This window comes from Triturus cristatus, chromosome 1_1, assembly GCF_964204655.1.
Source record: "Triturus cristatus chromosome 1_1, aTriCri1.1, whole genome shotgun sequence".
NCBI lineage: Eukaryota > Metazoa > Chordata > Amphibia > Caudata > Salamandridae > Triturus > Triturus cristatus.
The window spans coordinates 1019190369-1019208853 of record NC_140579.1 but is presented as its reverse complement, the minus strand read 5'-3'; the positions used below and the strand labels follow the sequence as shown (position 1 = coordinate 1019208853).

The 18485-nt window shown below is 44.1% G+C and overlaps 1 protein-coding gene and 1 long non-coding RNA gene across 2 annotated transcripts in view; one reads left to right on the top strand and one right to left on the bottom strand.

Moving 5' to 3' along the window:
- Positions 1–7385, top strand: part of LOC146871467 (uncharacterized) — a 138580-nt gene extending 131195 nt beyond the window's left edge. The window contains exons 2-4 of the long non-coding RNA XR_014981003.1: positions 6265–6360; positions 7113–7181; positions 7286–7385. This is a non-coding gene — a long non-coding RNA (uncharacterized LOC146871467). The remainder of the gene's footprint in view (positions 1–6264; positions 6361–7112; positions 7182–7285) is intronic.
- The window catches only part of LOC146871466 (ubiquitin carboxyl-terminal hydrolase CYLD-like), an 832861-nt gene that overhangs the window by 237227 nt on the left and 577149 nt on the right, over positions 1–18485 (bottom strand). The window lies entirely within an intron of this gene.

Sequence of the window (18485 nt, the reverse complement as noted above, 5' to 3'; positions counted from 1 at the left end):
CTGATCAAGAGGGAGAATTTCAGTAGGCAGAGGAAATCTGTTTCGTATTTCAGGCATGCTTGTGTTTTTAAATAAGGATCAAAAACATATTCAACATCAGTTTCAGCTAGAGAATTAACCCATTGTATCCATCTTGGATGTAAAGCTTTTGCATTCAGAATACTCGCTTTTGTAACTGCCTCTAAGGCTGGTACAGGGGTTACGACCATAATGCGTTTCCCCTGTGCTAGTGCTCTTTCTTTTGCTACAGCGGTTTGAACTGCAGTCAGAATTTTTTCTGTCGATGTAAATTTCATTTCTGCTTGTGTATACAAACGTGATTTGCATGCAATTGGTACTTTTTCATCTTCGTTAAAAGTTAAGTAGGTGAATCCGCATTGACCCGGAATGATTAGGATCACTAAGTTGCGTACGTTTACGCGTGTTTGTAAGTGTTTTGTTGCTAACATGTCAGCTTGAAGTGAACGCAGGATATCTGTGTGTTCCTGTGTCCAATGTGTGATTTTAAAATCAGGTTTGATTAATTTCTGCGTAGTTTAGAATGTATGTTCTTCCAAAATTTAGGAAACCTAGAATCAACTATGTTTTTCATTGTTTTTGGAGTTTGGAGCAGCGCGCACTTTTCTAAAAAGTTGGCTGCCAGGCTTTTGCCTTCACTTGATAGTTCATATCCTAGGAAAATGATGTTGAGATGGGCAATTCTTAATTTGTTTTAATTGAATTTATAACCTTCAGAGGTGAAGCCCAGTATAATGGTATTCACCCTGTTCAAGTGCCTGTTCAGGTCATCGTCTGTCAGATAGATATCATCGACATATGACAATGCCTGGTCATCATACATTTGTAGTAACTCTGTTACCCTTGCTGAGAATAGCCCTGGACTATTCTTGAATCCCTGAGGGAGATGACAGAATTGACGCCGGGTCCCCATTATTGAGAAAGCTAACAAATACCTACTTTCAGGTGCTATGTTTTGACAAAAGAAACCGTTAGAAATATCTAATGTGGTTTTATATTTTTTACGCACAGTGTTATTCATTAATGCTGTACTATGTGCATTTTGCACTGCAAATGTTTTACTAGAGTTTAAGTGTCTGTAATCCAAAACTAGACGATATGTATTGTCTGGTTTGGAAACAGGAAACAAAGGATTGTTCATTGATGAGGTGCATGTTTCAATTATCCGTTGGTATTCAAGTTGATCTAAGATCTCCCTGACCTGTTTTGTAGCTTCTTGCTTAATTGGATACTGCCTTTGTGCAGTTGATTGATTTTTTAACTGGAGCTTATGGTGAGGTGAGTCCTCATCCCATCCTACATGATTTTTGTATAAGGCTGGGGCTTGGGCAACTGCCCATTTCCTGGCATAAGTATATTTTAAATGTACTGGAACATGGTTAGATAAGGCTGGCATAGTGATGTCTTCGCCATGTGGGCACTCTCAGACAAATTCTGGTGGCCAGTCCCGTTCTGCTAGAAGTATACCATAACCCCTTGAAAGATGCTTCCAAAAGAGTGCTTTCACTTTTCTTGGTATGTCTCCCTCCATCCGGAGTGTTATTTCATATAACCAATGTGGAGAGCTAACCCTGGTGTCTTCCTCATTCAAGTCCACTGTCTCCAGAAGTCCCTTCAGGTTCTAGCGAGCTATTGTTACTTCTGCTGCGCTGTCCAACGTTGTCTGAGCCCATTCTCCGTTCTTGAGTTGTGTTCTCAGAATCCTCGGCATGTCTAATCTTCAGACCTGCTACTTTCTTCTTGGAGAATTGAGGTTTTGGTTTGTTTTTCTGAACGCGTTCTTCTTTTTGATCTGACCGTCCTCTTCTTTCGGATCTCTGTGACGATATCTGAAAGGTACGAGAGGAACGTGTATCAGTATCTTGATACCTGTCAGGTTTACTAAAATTATCCCTATTCCTGAGGTTATACCTCCTTTCAGAGTGCTCCTTTTGTGGAGACCTACCTCGGGATTGAGAATCTTTCTCTTTTGAATGTTGTTTGTTATTTTCCCACTTCTTTTTAGAAGAGCTAGGATTGTTTTTAGTAAAGGCCTTTTCAGGACTTTCAGACAGTTGTGGTTTAACTGGTTTCCCTCCCAAACTGTCTCGGCCTGATTCTTCATAGGATTTTTCAATTATTCTGGCTAGTTCTTGTGGTTGTTCTGTTAACGTCAGATTCCCTTAATTTCTGGCGGATTGCCACTGATGCTGCTTCTCCTTTAATATTAGATAATATTATTGTTGATACCTGGTCGAAATTTTTCAGTAACTTCATACCTAAATTCAGAGCAGGCTCTGCCCCGTATTCGTTATGAATTTGTTTCAGGACATCAGGTATTACCGCCATAGACGAAACACCATGTGTTTTAGTGTAGATAGCAGCAAAGACTGTGCCCCCAGTGTTGCAGTCTTCCAGATGTGGTGTTATCCCCATTGGTAAACAGATTGTTAGAATCCTATGATTCTCATAAGGACTGGTATTAGGAAATACCGTTTCGATTTGAGTAATTTTTTGAGCTAACCAGAAAGGAATTTGTTCACGTTTTGAGGGCATTTTACCCATGACTACATATAAAGTCTGTGGTGTGATTTTTAGCGCATTCCCCTGGTGAGAGGTTTGTCTTGGAATGGCTATTGTTGGTTGGACTGTGAAAGCCCGCATGACATATTGAACCAATTGTCTATATATTTTGATTAACTCCTTGAGTTGAGCAAGTAATTCTACGTCTGACATTTCTTCAATGTCAGGGTGAGGTGTGTAGCCGGCTAAAATCGGCCATGTTGTTCCTGGTCTACCTAGTGGACCGAGCCTGGTAATGTGATTGTAATGTTTTAGGGCGCCTTCAAACCAGAGCCCATGCTCCTGGTATGTGAGTGGAATTTGAATATCCTCGAAAGGAATATATTCCTCAGGTGGTTCACCTTCTTTGTAGAAGTGAAACGTTTTAGTTACTGGATTTGATTCTGGGAATACTATCCATGAATAGAATACCTCTGTCTGGTGAGATTCATGTGCCTCTATCACAAAAACTGCTCTACCACCTCTTGGTGTTAGTCCATGTTTTATAAGTTTTAGAGTGATGGCTCTCCTTAAATTTGGAGCGATGATTTTCGCATTTTCATCGGTTTCATTAAAACATGTATAATTAAAAGCTGCTGCGACCTTGTCGGGTACAGCTCCACTTGTTCTGGTGTTATTATCCCCGTTTTGAAACATTTGTTTAATGAAAATTGCACAGCAAGTTTCAAGGGAACAAAGATAAGGAGCACAATATTTTGGACCACTGTATCATTCAACGTTAACCAAACCAAACAGCTAATACATAGGATTTTTGTCCTACTCAGCTATATTTTATCCCTACCCACTCCAGACGTCTTATGGAGTATTATGAGTAGGGGTCTCTGAGAAAAGCACGACTGAGTTACTTCAGTATCCAGCGTTAAATTAGTGCCTTACCAAACCGTTGGGCGCCATGTAGTGTAGTTCCTATATCCCTTATAGGCTCTGCGCATTGGAATAATATACACCATAGTTTTGACATAGGACTGAGGTCAGTATGTCTCTATTGAGTACATTAAACTTAATTACTTGTGTGCGCCAGCTAACTCAGAGCTCACTAGAAACTTCTCGAATAAACAAGAAGGAATTAGTTTCTGACAACCACATAAACATGACAACTTTGTTTCCCTTAGAATCAGAACAATCTCAGAATCGTGGAAACAATAGATAACAGTTTCACTCAGTCATTCGTGCATGTTTCGTTTCTACAGAGTTACACAGAAATAGACAGACGGGCTTTTCAATAAAAAGGGTTTAATGAACAGTCTTATTTCTCGTGCAAGAGATATGAACTGCTACAATCGTAAGACAGAATGCGAAGTATAATACGTACAGCGTTCGCAGTAAGATAAAATAATACTGCAATAGCATGGTTTGTAGCTATGACAGATATTCATAAAAATACATACATAAATAACACAGGCTAAAATGTTAATACTCATCTGATGCTTCCAGTGTACCTAACCTAAGTGTAGTACGAGGTAAAAAGTAGGTGCTGTTTGTCTATAGTCTAGTTTAGCTATAGTTGCCAAGATTTGCCAAAAGTCCCTCTAAGGTTCTAGTCTGCTCCATACCTTCGAATGAGTGAGGTTGGAATCTCTTTCCGAGTCTCGATCTCTAACACCCCGCAAGGGGAGTCAGAAACACTGGAGCTGGATTCTCTGCGAGGAGGATGACAGCGTCTGGTCAGTGCGTCAGGCGGGGACTTGACTTCCTTCCGAACTTGCCGTGGCGAGCCGCGTCGTGCAAGTAGGCAGCCGAACGTTGCCAAGGTAAGTGAAGGTATATTTATACCTTGAAAGTGTTTAGGAATGCCAGTATTGACGTAAAAGTCGGGCAGAAGAACGTCATGAATGAACTCCTAAGGAATAGATGTTAATGCATAATAAATTAGTTCTTGGAGAAATCAATATCCAAGCAAGGGGAAGTCCTAAAGGCTTAAGAGTCTGTTTTTCAAAGAACTCGTTGTGACGTATATGAACGGATGTAGGAAATCATTGAGTTTCACAAATTGCAACAGTACCAATTTAATCTATGCAATAAGCTGTCCCTGTGGCTTACTATATGTGGGTCAAACCACGCAAAAGATAACAGTCAGGATACTCCAACACATGAGTCGTATCAGATGTAGAACACAAGGGGCCCCCATGGTGGATCATTTTCTTGCACAGAACCATCAGCCTGAAAATATCAAATGGTGGGTGCTGGAAAAAGTGATTTTAACACCGAGAGGGGGCTCTATTACATTCAATCTAAAGAGAAAAGAATGTAGGTGGATACATTCCCTTAATACTGTCCAACACGGTTTGAATGAGTTTGAGGAAACATCTAGACAGATGGGTCAATTATAATCTACTCGTTCTTGTCACCTTGATATATCCTCAACTGTACAGATCACTTAAACATTGCCGGCCATTGATATTTTCTTTCTAGAGTAGGTTAGGCGGTTGATGTGAACGCTTGCTTAAACTCAACTCAATCTGCTTTCTTAGATTTATATGTTGCGCAGAGTTTTGTAAGATATGTCACCAATGTTCTTTGAAACTTTATTGAAATACACGTTTTTCACATCTATTTGAAAATGCTCATCGTGCCCCACCTCCTGAGAGATCTTTTGTAATGTGTTCTTGCACATATGACTGGTTTATAAATCATAGCGTGACTATGTCCAATTTCTGTTCATGTTTGCTTGATGTGAAAAATTACTATGCACAATAGCGGTAATAGGATTTTTACATAGATGTACTTCGATTTTTGTGTTGCGCAGAGCTTTGTACGACATGTCACCAATGTTTTTTGAAACTTTATTGAAACAAACTGTTTTTTACATTCAATTGAAAATGTTCATTGTGCCCCACTTGCAAAGAGATATTTCGGAATTTGTTCTTGCACATTTGACTGGTTTACAAATCATAGCGTGACAATGTCCAATTTTTGTTTATGTTTGCTTGATGAAAAAATTATTTTGCTCAAAAGCAGTATTATGATTTTTTACACGGATGTATTCTGATTTTTGTGTTGCGCAGAGCTTTGTACGACATGTCACCAATGTTTCTTGAAACTTTATTGAAACAAACTGTTTTTAACATCTAATTGAAAATGTTCAGTATGTCCCATTTGCAAAGAATGTTTTTTTGTGATTTGTTTGGCACATATGACGGGTTTACAAATTATAGCATGACAATGTTCAATCTCTGTTCATGTTCGTTTTCTGTGGAAAAGTACTATGTGCAATAGCAGCATTAGGACGTTTACATGGACGTATTCTGATTCTTTTTCGGCTCTCGGCCGCAATCCCCGTTGCCTAGTAACCACCATGACACATTCCTCGTTAGTTTTCTTTGAAGATTACACGTCTGACGTCAGCGCAGAACTGACGTATGGCCACTGCGTTCCATCAGCTGCCCCGGGTTTTCCTTGACGCGTCCTGAGTTGCTTGGCAACCAACTCGGCGTTTTTCACGTCTCACGTCATACAGGGAGGGACCAGGTCACTTACATATATCAGCCGGTTTGTCCATTGCGTTTCTAACGCGGTTTCCCCACATTAACGAAAGGTGACACAGAAGCGTGAATCAACACCGCTTTGAAGCAATTTGTTGCTTTCATTGACAGTGAGTCTGCGAATAATACGTTGAAGCGTTTCTCTTATGTTTGCTTTGCCAAGGGTATGTAACTAAGCTTGCGTCTGTCGTTTACCTTATAGATGCAGTTAGATTTTTCTAATAACTCCTGCTCCAAATTGGATTTGACGGCTACTATCCAACCTACTAAGCTTTGTAGCTTACAAGTCGATTTTGAGGTGAGCCATGACCAGGTCCTTAATTATGCATTCCTTAAGTAGTATCCTCTGTGGTTGATTTTATTCTTCGCAAATTTTGAATCTAACACTGAGCCTGTCACCATTAGCCCCCGATTAGTGACAGGTTTTAACCGGGGAGCTTGCGCTGTTAAAATTGAGTCCATATGCAGTACCTGCTTTCTTTACCACGATGAGAGCCTTATTTAGTCTAAATATGTGTTTTCTCTTGAACAAACTGCAGATCTGTTTTTGCATGAAATAATTTTTTGAGTGGTCTTTTAATTAGCTCCCGGTCAGTGACGATTTCATCCGGGTAATTGCGTTGCTAATAACTGAATCTACACGCATTACCCGCTTCCTTTACTACGACGAGAGCTCTAGTCAGTCTAAATATGTGTTTTCTCTTGAACAAACTGCAGGTCTGTTTTTGCATGAATTAATTTTATGAGTGGTTTTTTAATTAGCCCCCGGTCAGTGATGATTTCATCCGGGTAATTGCGTTGCTAATAACTGAATCTACACGCATTACCCGCTTTCTTTACTACGATGAGAGCTTAAGTTAGTTTATATATGTGGTTTCCCTTGACCAATTTGCATGTCACGCTTTTGCATTAATTTTGTAAGGGGTCATTCGTGTTTCGTAGTTCCCTGAATTGTTGGTGGAGCTTTTCTGCATTAACGGTGATGGGTTGATGATCAAACATTATCTAATACCATCACCCTAGTTTCAATTTGTTTGAATTAATTTTTAGAAACTCCGCTGGATGAGTGCATCGGCTCTACTCTGTGTGAATATTAGGCCATCCTAGACCAACGGCTAGGTGAGTTATGGCCATTTCCATTACCACATTTTTGTAGTATTGGGACCATATGTATTTGAGTATTAAGGACCACCTTTTGACACGCACTTTACTTGCTCCTGTAGGTTGTCATTGTCCATTCTAAGTCCTGATGAAGACCCGCATGACGATTTAAGATCGCATATATAGGGTTGAAACGTCGACAGTACCTAGGACCAGTTCAAGACTCGGTTTCATATAGAACTTGAATTTTTCGTGGAAACTGGGTCATTGTGCTCTTTCCAATACTGGCCCTTTTTATTCTGTATATAAAAACTTTTGTATTCACTTTGTATATATTATGCACTAACTGTGTCACTTATGTCACTATGTCACTGATTCACGAATTCACTTTAATCTTTATAACTTTGGTAGCCTTGCTTTGCAAAAAAGAATGATATGGGTGTCGATATAAATGATGCAATTTATATATAAAGAATATTCTGCCACCCAACAAATCTGATTTCATCGTGATCTGTACATTGTCATTTTTTCATGTGGTCCTCTTAAAAACAACTTTTCTCATGATTAGTTCTTTTTCCCTTTTTGATTGATGTATTTAGATTCTTTTTGATCCAATCGCAAAACAAAGCAATTGCTTGAACATACCCGACAGAACCACTGTATTTTGTATCATTTATACCCAGGTTCTGAGGGACACAGGGTCACCCCATTGTTTACGTAATATTGCCTGTATTTGGTTAGCATGGATAATGCCTAAATAAGTGTAGGTTTTCTATGCCTAAATATGGGCAAAGCAACATAAATCGGGAAACCTATATACGGTATCTAAATCGACACACAACAATCTAAGAGTAGGAGAAGTGAAAGAAGAGGAGCTTCATCAGCAAACAAGATAATGTGACAGTGGTGGCCTGTAGGCAGCGGTAGCGGGGGGTAGGTGGGTAGAAAATAACCAAATTCATTTTTTGTAAAAGTTTACTTACCTCCTCCTTGCGTTGCCAGCCCCCGCCTCTCCTCCGTAGCAGCAGGAAGCACCCGGGCTTCCTGCGAACCACAACGCTGCAATGCAGCAGTTGTGATTGGTTCCCCTAAGGCAATCACAACGATGCAATGCAGCGTGTTGTTTGGTCTGAGCGCCATGGTTCGGCACTCAGACGGGGATAGGGAGCCTGGTCACCCTGGAAGCAGACCCGGTTCTAGGATTCTTGCTCAGGGAAGGCCATGAACATTGATGGGTGGGCCACGTAGATGAATGGGGATGGACAGTGGTACAAAGTATTGCAGAGAATTGATATTTTAGGTACTTACATTGTCAGCTTTTGACATTCTGAACACCATAAGTATCAACCAACAAGGTACCTACTTCGCTTTCCCTGCTTTGCTTCTGGCTTTTGTGGAAGAGAAGGGATGAGGAATACAGACTGACTGGAGCCTGCTCCTAGCCATGTGCAGCAGCAAAAACATTGCTGATGCCACACATCTCTTTGCAGCTTTTCATGTTTTTTTTTTTAATATCCGCTTTGCAAAGCACTGGAGTTTAAAAGTGTGGTGCAGAAAGCCCTCTGACAACTTTTCACACCCCTACCTAATAACATAATTCAGACTTTACAATTATTTATCTTCCCATTCTATGCACATGGTCAATAAAAACAAAGTTAAAAACTGAGTTATGGTTTTGGCAAACTTGCAAAACCAATAAAATTCACCAGTTATTCTAAGCAACGCACACATAACTCACGTTGCCCGTCATGCTCAAAACCCATTATCAACTGGGCATGGGTCTTTATCCCATCTGTGTTTTGAGGCCATTCAAGTTTTTTTCTGAGATATTGCTTTTTTTGCCCTTCTAGCCTCTGGCTGTCATCCCTGTAGAGGTGATCCTCCCAGCGTTCACATCTCCCCCTTAATGGAAGAAGCAACAACATGCTTGAAGTGCTAGTACTGAGTTGTCTGCTTGTTTTGTAGCGTGTATTTGGTTTGCAATGTGTAAATGGTAATTAACATGTATCAAGTAATAAAAGAAGCTTTGTTCAGGAAACAAACATGCCCAGAATAGACAATACTACACTAAAGAGCTCTGCTTAGCCACTCATCTAATAACAAAAAGACTGCCTCAGGAGTTAAGAGTACAACAGGTGTACACTATGAGCCTTAAAACACCTATCTTTAAGGCACTGAAATACATCAGGTAAGGTGCTTTTGAAAGAAATGATAGTGTTATGATGCAAAATGGTTGCAGATGGAGCCTTCAGTCTCATCTGTGAGAGTGAGTGAGAGTGTTCAGGATATCTATGCGGTTCATCTGTGCATGCAGCAGATATCGTCCCTGCTGACATCACACTTGTCCTCAGGCCTGAGAGTAGCCTATGTCCTGGGTTGAATCAGGACCAAATATTGGCCGGTGCACCCAAAAACAACTGCCCCACCTTTGCAAATCGCAACTTTTCATGAACCATTGCTTGGATAGTATCAGAGAGGAACTCTGGTAAGACATTTGAGAAAAATTTAACTTTTCAAAAGTTCTAGGACCGTTAGCATTCTCCACTTGCTGGAAAAACTCTTTTTTCTCTGCAGCTCTCTCACATATCTTCCAATTAATCTGTCCCTGAATCAGTTGCTCACTCTTAGATCTTCTAAGCCCTAACTCACCCTCCGAGTCTCTGAATCCTCTCTCTGCAATCAGGTCCTAAAACCCCTGGTCATTCCTATGATCCTTGCTTGATCCTGACCAATGTGGCCCCAGAAGCTCATGCAGATCCTCTTGCCAGTAGGCTTCTGTTCACACTTAAGAATCCATAGGTGCTGCTCATCCTAGCGCCTTCAGACTCTTGATCACCATCAGTTGGTCTCTTAGCTACCCACTTATTAAAGGACCCTGAAGCTCATTCCACTCTCCGGTCCTCGGAGACTCCTGCTCAGGCTCAGATCCTTAAGGTTCCATCTCACTCTCAGGTGCCTTTGGATTCCAGCTCATCATCTGGTCACCTGATTTCCCTGTTTGCCGTCAGACTCTGGGGCTCTTGTTCACTCTTACTTGGAAGCTCCAGGGCATCTTCTTTTTACCATGAGATTCCGCACAACTTATATATCCACGTAGCTTCCATGATGTTTTGCTCACCCTAAGGGTATTGTCACCACCAGACGGCTGAAGCTCATGCTTTCCCTCAATACTCACAGTGGGCATTGGGGGTGAACATTTGCTTCAGAGGCATAGCTGAGTTTAGGTCCCTGAGCCTCAAGCTCACCCTCAGGGTCCTGAGGTTTATGCTTACTCCAAGTTGCCCAAAACCCTGCTCACTCCAAGGTCTTCAAGGCTTCTGCTTGTCCCAATGGCTCTGGCCCACCAGGGGGTGCTAAGGTTCCTGCTCGGTGTCATTTAATTGTGGCTCCTGGCCACTCTCAAGTGCCCAGAGGTTCCTACTCAGGGACATTAATCATTGAAGATCCGACCCACCTTAGACCCCTGGAGCACATGGCATATACAGGTTGCTGAATCTTCTTCTCAATTTCACCTACGAGAGGATCTTGTTTACCTTCAGATCACTGACTTTCCTGGTCACTCTAAGATCTCCTGATATCTCTGCCCACCCTTCATAAGTCAGAAAACTCACTGCTAAACTTCAGGCTTCAGTAGCTGTACAAATCCAAGTCTTTCATGGACCCATTTGGTTGCCACACAGATGTCTCTATGTGTGTGATGTCTTAGGTGGTATAACACAGCTTGGTACTTGAGACTTTTATACTGTGGGAAGAGACATAATCTGAATCTGCTTGACATGCTGGAGGACTTCACTTCAACTACATGCTTTCTTTTCATTTTCCATATTTTATCTGTGCCCTTGCTCCCTCTTTCATTACCCCATGCGTATCAACAGCCTTTCACTCCTGCTAGGGTTTATCCTTCTCTCCCCATTCTTTACTCTCTTATTTTACCTGTACTCTCATCTTCTCACCAACCACATGTTAGGTTTGGAACTCTTTCTTCTAACCTTTAGCTGTGAAGATGTTTATTGGTTCCGGGTCTTCAGGGTTCTGGTCTGTCGGAGGTTGGAGCAACCCTTTCTGGCAGCCACTGTGCTGCTGACAATTCAGCATCAGGACAGACAGTGCCTTCCTGAAGAAGTACCCAAGACGAAAAAAAAACCTGGATGGAATAACCTCGGATGGAAGCAGTGACTCCAGAATCCAGGCAACAGTACAAGCTAAGCAGGATAGTCAGCAAGGCAATGACAGACCTAGGAAGAAGACGAGAATTGCAGAAGAAGGAACCCACAGGAATTAAATACCAAACTGGAGCAAAGTGTCACCAACAGAAGCGAATAGATATCAACAGGAGAAAAGAGACACCAACCGGAGCGAAGAGACACCAACAGGAGCGAAGAGTGTTGCAACGCAAGAAAAATGAGAATTCCAGCCCCTTATATACCTAAGGACAGCAAGGAAGTGACGCAACGGAAAAAGGAGAACTACCATCTTAGTATATGAAGAAAAAGGAAAAAGGTTAGAAAACCTCCATCTTGGAATGGTGAAGGAATAACAGTACTCAAGCATTCTTGGAACCAGACAGAGACATTTGGAAGGAAGGAACACAAAACAAAAGCCCCTAACCATGACTGCAGGCAACTACTATTAAGGTCCATCTAAGATTCAAGTACTGATATTCCCAGGCAGTCTCCCATCCAGGTACTAACCAGGCCCGACCCTGCTTAACTTCAGACGAGATCAGGTGCTTTCAGGGTGGTATGGCCGCAGGCAGGCCACTGCCAACAGTGGCAGCGTGCCCCAAGAGAAAAGAGAAGTGCTGCAGGGTGCATCTTTGCGCCCAGAAAAGAAACGGCGGGGCACCGCACTGAGCTGCGATAAGCCCAGTTTCCAGAAATAGGTGCCGCGGACCGAGTTACGGCACGCAGCCGTGAGGCGGGAGCTGCGCAGGTCGTGACCCGTCCATGGAGTAACAGCACATCTTTTAGATTTTCAAAGTTTCTGTATGTCTGTCCATATATCATACCAACTTTTCATTCTGTCTCCCTCCCTCTGTCTTTCTCTCCTTCTACAAACCCCTCCTTTATCATACTCTATCCCATTAGTCCATCTCTTTCGTTATCCATCCCTCTTTTCCGGTCTTTCTCTCTCTCTCTGCAGTTACCCTGATTTTCTCCATTTCAATTGCCCCAATGCTATTGCCCTCCCTCTTTTAGTCTATAATTTACCCTTCTTTCTCACTTCTGTCTCCTACATACACTATATACTTTGTTCTATTTCTACCTCTCATGTCCTTATTCCCCACTCTCTCAATTACTATTGCCTCTTTGAGATTTACATCAGTTCTTTTTCCTGTCGTGAAAATTCTCCCTTTCTTCAGTTATGTCTTCTCATGCCAGTCACCCTCATTTCCCTCTAGCCCTTGAACTTGTTTGTGTCCTACACCTAATGTTATATTTCATTGTGTCAAAATTACTGAGTTGCTGCTATCAGTAGCTATCTACTTTATCAAACCTTGTGATTTGCAGAAGACCCTTCTCTGTAGACATTAAATAGATTCCTGTCCCTATGAGCGCTTTCAGTTCTGCATGCTTCTAAAGATTAGGAAAGTGGAAAGACCTTGTTCTACCTTTAGTAGACATTAGACCAAAATAACGTTTATTTTTGAGTGGTAAAGGAAAATCCACCTATTTCTGGAGGAGTTGTTAGATACCGTGGAGACTCCACATGTGGCATTTCTTTTACCATACTATCCCTTTCTTGAAGTGATAGTGCCATATTTAGCCCTTTCTTGGGTTCTACTCCTGATTGGGCACTTCCTCAAGGTATCACCAACCTCTGAATCAAGCTGTAGGCTGCTGAAAGCCAGAACTAAGAAGTGTGTGAGAGGCCTTGATTCATCCTTTCCTTATTATTACTGACCAGGAAACTTCTAATAATCCTGTTCTGCATCCATCCTTCGCTTTGTCATTCACTATTTTGTTTCTCCCTTTGCCATCACCCTTCTCCACTTTCGTTTCCTACCCTATCTTTACCAATCTCTTGCTCTAACCTTCTCTCCACTTAGTCTGTTCTCACTTCATCTTTTACTTGGCTGTGTTCCTCTCTCATTTCCCCCTCTCTCACTGTGCTTATCTATAATTGTTTCCCTCCCCTCTCACCTCTTTTCCTCCTTCTTTCAATCATTTCTCCCTCTTTCCTCTCCCCCTCTCCGTTTGTCTCTACTCCCCACTCCATCTCTTATTCCCTTTTAGCTCTATCTCTCTCTCTATCTCTCCTCTGGTCTTACCTCTCTCCCTTTTTCACTGCAACATTGTCAAAATCGATTTTTAAATTTTTTCGTTTCTAGTCAGATTGTTCTTTAAATGTAGTTATTTCAGTCCTCCTTAGTGTTTTTCACGCAGTTCCTGCACTATTAGCTGTATACAACACTCTCCCCATTGCACAAGCGGATGGAATTTCATTAGAATGGAACTTCCCATTTCAATCCGGTCTGTCACTTCACAGTTTTTAAACTAAGAATGTTGGCACTAGCCCCTTTCCCCAAACCCCTTCCATCCTGACCCGTAGCTTTCTATCCGATCGCTGTGGCCTGCTGCAAGGGACTAAAGCTCACGTCCCCTGCCTAAGACTTATTAATTGTGCTGCTGGACCGCATTAGCAGCTCCCCAAGGGCTCAAAGTCACCTCCTGAGGCCTGGGATGGGAGAAGATGCCCCATGCTGTGCCTCCTCTGCCGGGCCATTGTCATTCTGCCCATGACAATGGAACGGCTGACTCTGTGGCTTGCTGAGAGTCACAGCCAAGCTGTAGCAGCCTCTCGGGTTGTGTGCCAGCAGGAAAGTCGGCCCAGGTATGTGGACCTGCTTTTCCATTTCTGGATGGCCTTGGGTGGGCCAGGACCTTCCTTGGGTGGGCCTGGCCCACCTGGCCCACCCTCTAGAACCGGGCCTGCCTGGAAGATTTAAAGTGTGCAGGACTGTTTGGCTGGGCCAAGATGGCTGGCTAAACAGTCATGCCCACTCTCTTTGTGGTTCCTGAGGTCATCTGAGGGGCGGTGCACGTCGTTGTGAAGATGCGGAAGAGCCTCTGTTTCATCACAACAACGTGGTTCGCCTATTTTTTTTTTACAACGTATGTGCTTTTACCATACATGTCTTTACAAAGAAATTCGTTGTAAAGGCATGTGTGGTAAAAGCACACACGTTGTAAAAAATGCATAGTAAAGACTACACGTTGTTACAACGCATGCCTGGTAACGCTTGCATTGTAATGGCATGTGGGGTAACAGCCGAGATGTAATGGCTGTTCCCCCATGGGCACTACAGGAGGCTTAAAAACGCATTGTTGCGGGGTCATGGCAACCAGCATCTCCAAGACCTATTTCTTAATTAGATGCAAAGATTACACACTCTAGCTGAAGACATCATAACCACAAGTTGCACAGCGCTGTCTCAATGCTGTGAAGTGTATACAAGCCAGGTAGTAGCGGATCCCGCCATGCTAACACGGCTCTAGCACTCAGAGAAACTAACCCAGAACTGGGATCAGGAGTGGCTACCCAACACACAGACCACTGCATTCACTGTTGACGAGACCAAGGGTAAACACTGGACCTCACCAGTCCGTAAATCAAGTTCATTGCCAGCTAGAAAACATCACGGGCAGATGCTACTGCACAGGAGGTTTATGGAAGCCTGGAAGGAAGTCCTTACACAGTGCATGTCCAGCCAACACTCACAGGGAAGTGAGACAGTGTAATTATGTGCCACATATTAAAAGAGTGACTGCAACCAGCCTTCGCCAAGCACAATTGATCATAATTTAACCATTAATTGAGGAGTTGAAGAGAAAAAAGTGATAACCCTTTTGCTCTGGCTCAAGGAAAGGAAAGGAAGAGCAATTCTCCCAACATTACTAATGTCATCACAGAGAGGTGATAGAAGAAGAATCATACAATTGCCTGAAGACTTGAACTGACCGGGATCTGTGAGATTGACGCTGATCTATGAAAGCAAAGGGATGAAGAACTTCAAACATAGAAGGAGGCTCTTAGGGATTATCCACTCCTTACTCCACGCAGATCAGGTGCATATAAAACAGCATCAGAGATGTTGTGCAAAACACCAATTCTCATGGAAGCTGGAGGCGGCGGAAGAATGCCAAAAGTTGTCCTAGTGAAGCGAGTCCTTGTGCCCAGCTTAATGCTGCCAATGCCACACACCATCCAATCAAGGTGGGGGAACAGAGTTAGCATTGATGCATATGGGAGTCACAGTGGTTCAGATGACAATGTCCTCAATGGATGTATTGAGGTTTGACCCACAACAGCTGAACTTTGGGGACTCCATGATGTCAGTCTGCAAGTGTCAGCAATGCAAGCAAGCCCAGCACAGAAGAGTCTTCTATACACGTAAAAGGGTCTTGGGACAGGACCAAGAGGCTGAAGATATATGAGCGACATCCCTCTCCGAGTAAGGTCCAAACGCCTTGCACCCGAAAATGTGGAGGGCAGAGACATATAAAGATCTCTAAGATGCAGGTTTGGTTAAGGAGTCTTGCAGTTTCTAAGCTGTTTGCTATTGCCAGGAAGGAAAATAAAAAAGCAAAAATATTTTCAAAGATTACATCACTTTAAATCAGTGATCATTCGAAACCAGTAAACAATGGTCCAGGTACATGCTTTCGTCAATCTCCCTGGAAGGTGTGAGCTCTACAAACAGGATGTGATCTCTATCCATGGGGATAAGGATGAAGGACAAAGAAAAGACTTTCCACACGTTTATGTAGATCCCCCAAACAGTCTTGGCACCCTGAATAATTCTAAAGGCTCAGAGAGGACAGTGAATACCTGAACCTTCCTAGTGTCCTGCTGCACCTTCATGACCTTATTGTGTTTCAAAAGATACTGGAATGAGACAAGATCTGATGATAGATGTCTACTGATAGTGGGGACTGCCAGAGCCCAAAACACAGCTACTCCCCATCCTCTCTATGGATTCCAGGGTGAGCTGCTCCGGTTTTGTACCACTCCCAGCCCTCATTAGGTTGTGAAGGCCTAAATTATTCTTAATGAAATTGTGTCAGTGAGATTTGACTTTCATTCGGCCAGTTTGCCCTCAGATCCGCCTTTGCATTGGTGTGAGAAAGTGACCTCTTACTTGCATGGTATGCCCCCACTTTTGGCAGAATTGCTGATGTACTTTGAGTGTGCCCTGGGCTCCTGCCAATCAGGTACCCAGGGCCTGTGTTCCTTCCCTAAAACTGCATTGAAGCCTAAACCCAATTGGCATCTCTGGCCGCATGTCAGCCCCTGGTAAATGGTACCACAGGTACCCAGGGCACTGTGACCAGAGAAGGCCCCTAAGGACTGCAGCACTTATTGTGCCACCCTTAGAGGCCCTGCACCCTGACACACACACTGCCTTTGCAGGCTGAGTGTCTGGGTGCAGAACAGAACAAAGAGACGACATGGCACACATCCCTGTGTGCCATGCCCACAAACCACTGCCCTGGCATACATCAGTCACCCCTCTAGCTGGGTGCCCTATGCCAGTGGTGAGGGTAAAGGTGCTTGAGCCCTGTACCCCTACGGTGCCCAGGTGCATTCCTGGGCCCAATAAGTGCAATGCTGCCAGTAAGAGTATATGGTGCTGGGAGGTTGTCATTACGAACTCCACAGCACCATAATGGCTGCACTGAAGACTGGGAAGTTTGGTATCAAACTTCTCAGCACATTAAACCCACACTGATGCCAGTGTGGGATTTAATGTAAAATGCACGACAGAGGGCATCTTAGAGATGCCCTCTGAAACTCGGCCAACTCCCAGTGACCTGACTGAGTGGCTGCGCAGGCTGCCACCACCAGACATGTTTCTGGACCCCTGGGTCGAGAGCTTGCTGCTCTCGGGGGCCTGAAACAATGCACATCCTGGGACGAATTGCAAAGCCTCCTCCCCCAGGATGGGCAGGGTTCACGAAGGAGAAGCTTCAAAGGCATGCCGCCTTTGTGAGCTTCTCCAGACCACTTGCTGTACTCAGCAACTGGTCCCCACTGGTTCTACCCCCCACTTTGGGCGGGAGACCCGGCGGGAAAAACAAAGTGAGGAAGAGAGGTGTGCCCACCTCTGCCAACTCCACCCCTAAGGTGGGGGAGGCGAGGAGAAGCACAACCCCGAGTCCCCGCTATATTGAGGATGGGGGGACCCAGCCAACCAGGGACAGGCTCCCGCCCGCCTCCCACTGGAGAGTGGCAGAATAGGGGATGTACCCACCCCAGGGAAGGGACCCAATGGTCCCTGCCCTTTACCTACCTGTAACACCCCTAAATTTAGTATTTAGGGGCACTCTCAACCTTCCTTCGTCAGATCCAGCAACCACAAGAAAAGAAGAAGAAGGACGAGAAGCCGTGCAGAGCTAACAAGAGGACGACACCCACTGACTTGGCCCCAGCCCTACAGGCATGTCTACCCTCGAACCTGCTCCTGCAAAATCCCAGCGTGTCCAGCGGCCAGCAACCTCAAAAACTCCGGAGGACCTGACTGCATTCACTTTCCAAACTGCTTCTCCCGTGAACACTGCACGTGTTTGAACTGCAGCTTCTGGTGCCAGCCAGAAACCGCAAATCCAGCACTCTGCACCTGCCGAGCCCGGGCTGTGTTTGAGTGAACAAACACCATGAGGAGGTCCCCCCGGCAATCCTGACGCGAGATCTGGCAACCCCTGACCTGCCACAAGCCTCCAGACGACGCCTGCAGCCTTAATCCAGTAGACCCCCCCCCACCGCAACCAGAGCGGGTAAGAAAATCCGACGTCCAAAGGCACCCCTGCACCTGTCGCCCCACGGCCTTGTGTGCCCAACCCAGTGGTGCCTAACTATCCCTCTACATCCCAACTTACCCCTCGAAGTGGTGGTCACTCCTGGAAGATCTTCGTCCCCGAGCCTGCAGTGTTTCTTTGTCCCGGAGAATCTCCGTTGAAATCAATAGGGCACCCAACCTCAAAACTGCACCCTGCAACAGGCTGCCCTAGCTCCGCTGAGGGTGCCTCTTTGGTGCTAACTTGGTCCCCAACGTGCCCTGAGCTTAACCCTAGGAGCTTTGCTCCCACAACCATGTGGCCTGCTTGCCAGCAACCACCAACTGGAGTCCCCCTATCCCCCTAGGATAACATTGGGCCTCAACACTCTGCACCCGGCCGACCGATTGCCTGTGAAGGTGCAACAACAGTGCATCACTGAACCTGGGAGACCGCTTAGTCTAACCCGAGAACCCTAACTCAAAAGACCGATTACTTACCTTGAAACCGATAAGGAATATGCTACTTACCAGTATGCATCTGT